Source organism: Marmota flaviventris, chromosome 2 (assembly GCF_047511675.1).
Source record: "Marmota flaviventris isolate mMarFla1 chromosome 2, mMarFla1.hap1, whole genome shotgun sequence".
NCBI classification, from domain to species: Eukaryota; Metazoa; Chordata; class Mammalia; order Rodentia; family Sciuridae; genus Marmota; species Marmota flaviventris.
The window spans coordinates 181,388,320-181,390,935 of NC_092499.1; the positions used below are offsets into that span (position 1 = coordinate 181,388,320).

At 38.5% G+C, this 2,616-nt stretch overlaps 1 non-coding gene across 1 annotated transcript; it reads right to left on the minus strand.

Annotated features, from left to right (window-relative positions):
- Positions 1-1,867: 1,867 nt before the first annotated feature.
- On the minus strand, positions 1,868-1,973 carry LOC114100608 (U6 spliceosomal RNA). The gene has a single exon (XR_003584103.1). It is a non-coding gene; the product is annotated as a U6 spliceosomal RNA (small nuclear RNA).
- Positions 1,974-2,616: the final 643 nt, after the last annotated feature.

Genomic DNA, 2,616 nt, shown 5'->3' on the forward strand with positions numbered 1-2,616 from the left:
GTGCATGCTAGGCAAGCACTCAGTCTTTAAGTTCTATTCCCAGCCCCCAAAAGGGAATATGAAAAAAAAGTAATGCTTATGGAACTCAAGGACTTTTCTCTGCAGGGGTTGAATGTTTCTTGTGTTAGTATATGCCTTGTGTGTATGCAGAGTTTTGTTGTAGAGCTGTCATTTTATGGGCTAGGATGACTATAGTTTTGAAATAGTTGAGACTAGGAGAGTTTCTATTCTCTAGAGTTGAGGCTGCTATTCATACACTCATTTACTCATTCAAAACACCAGTTGAGTGCCTACTCATGCAAAGAAAGACTCCTAAAAATTGGGAAGGCAAGACCCAAATATTAGTAAAATGCTATGGATGATCTTAAGGCAAAAGATGGATGCTACTAACAAGGCATAGGTAAAACTGGGCAAGGTGGTACACATTTATAATCCCCAAAACTAAGAGACTGAGACAGGAGGATTTCAAGTTTGTGGTCGGCTTCAACAATTTAGGGCTGGGGATGTAGCTCAGTGGTAATGTCCCTGCATTCAATCCCTAGTTTAAAACAAAAACAAAACAAACAAGCAAACAAACAACAAACAAACAAAAACAGAACTTTGTAAGTTGCAGCTCTCTGGTTAGCAGTCTATTAATGTCTAGTTCAGAAGAAGCTGGCAAGTCAGGTTTCTTAATCAAAAAGAAATTAACTATCAAGGTACTTTATTCATATCCGTGTCGTGTCAGGTTTGTTTGTTTATTGCCTGGTCAACGTTAGCCTCCTTCCATCCTCCCTCCTTTCCCATTTGGAGGAATATCCTTTATGGGTAGATCATTTCTCTCTTCTTTCCCTGGCAGCATGGACTCATTCATGTGACCTGAGATTGGCCAATCAGCAGTGGCTGCTGGCCAAACTTTGCCTCAAGTGACTTAAAGACAAAGGGACTGAATTCCAACAGTGGTGTACAATACTGCCAGTAGCAGCTGCTGCAGGTTCTTACTTAAACTGCCCTTGTACCTATGTCTGATTTATAAGTCTGATTTCTGGTTGATGCTCAGGCCCCCAATATCCTTGTAATATAAATATCCTTGTAATATAAATATCCTTGTAATATAAATCCCCCCCCCCCTTTTTTTAGTACTGAGGATGGAACCCAGGCATTTGCCACTAAATTACAATCCCAGGTTTTTAGTTTAGTTTTTTTTTTTTTTTTTTTTTTAAACTTTGAGACAGTGTCTCACTAAATTGCTGAGGCTGGCTTTGAATTTGTAATCCTCCTGCCTCAGCCTCCAGATTCACTGGGATTATAGGAGTGCCCCCAGTGAACAGCTATAATTGTTTTTTCTTGTACTTGCAACAGTGTCAATGCTTGTACTTGTATCAGGCAAAAAGAATTTTAACTTACAAATTATGCCAATTTCTTTACCAGGCTATGAGCTCCTTGAGAATAGGGCCTAAAATCTCATTTTGCTCTGGGTCTTTGGTGCCTAGCACAATTCAGACTCTAATAAATGCAGGAAATGTTATATTTTGTATGGGCCTACAGAGTCTGGGATTCTTGGTATTATTGTGGTTTGTGGGGCAAGAAATTCTCTATATTACAATAGGCATTAATATGTGAGCAATTTCATGTTAATAAGCCTGGAGTATCCTGAAGGTCTTTTTTTTAAAATATTTATTTATTTTTTAGTTTTCGGTGGACACAACATCTTTATTTTATTTGTATGTGGTGCTGAGGATCGAACCCAGCGCCTGGCGCATGTCAGGGGAGCGCGATACCGCTTGAGCCACACCCCCAGCCCTCCTGAAGGTCTTTTCTTGAGCACTTTAATGAATGGTTCTGGTCCTCAAAATGCTTTTTAAAAAATATGAGAAAAAGAGAAATAAAGAAAGAAAAGTAAATATTATTTTTGCATATTATCAGTGTGCAAGAGCCATGCTAATCTTCTCTGAATTGTTACAATTTTAGAATGTATACCACCCAATGAGCACAGCCAAAGCTTTTGTCTGTTTTTTTTTTTTTTTTTAATATTTATTATTATTTTTTTTTTAGTTTTCGGCAGACACAATATCCTTTTTTTTATATGTGGTGCTGAGGATCGAACCTGGGCCGCACACATGTCAGGTGAGCGTGCTACCGCTTGAGCCACATCCCCAGCCCCATTGTCCCTGGTTATCTAGTAACTCTTCCTAGGGGCTACCCTTTTGCCCTCTCAGCTGAAGAACTCTCTTTATCTCAAGTTTTGATTTGTTTATTTTGATTTTATTTACTTTTTGAGAATTGAACCCAGAGGTGCTCTATCACTAGCTACATTTCCAGTGCTTTACATTTTTTATTTTGAGACATAGAGTCTTACTAAATTGCTGAGGATGGCCTCAAACTTGCCATCTTCCTGTATCAGCCTCTTGAGTCTCTGGTGTATACCACCAAACCCAGCTCCAACTGTGATTCCAAAAGCATCTCTTCTGTGGACTCAGGTTATAATGATAATCTAATTTTTTCAATTATTCTTCTTTCCTTTTGTTCCTTCTACAGGTACACATTGAGTATCTATTATTTGCAAGCAAATTCACACTATTCAAAAAGCAAACAAGGTAGACTATACTTTTATCATGGGAAGTAGGCCAATACAAC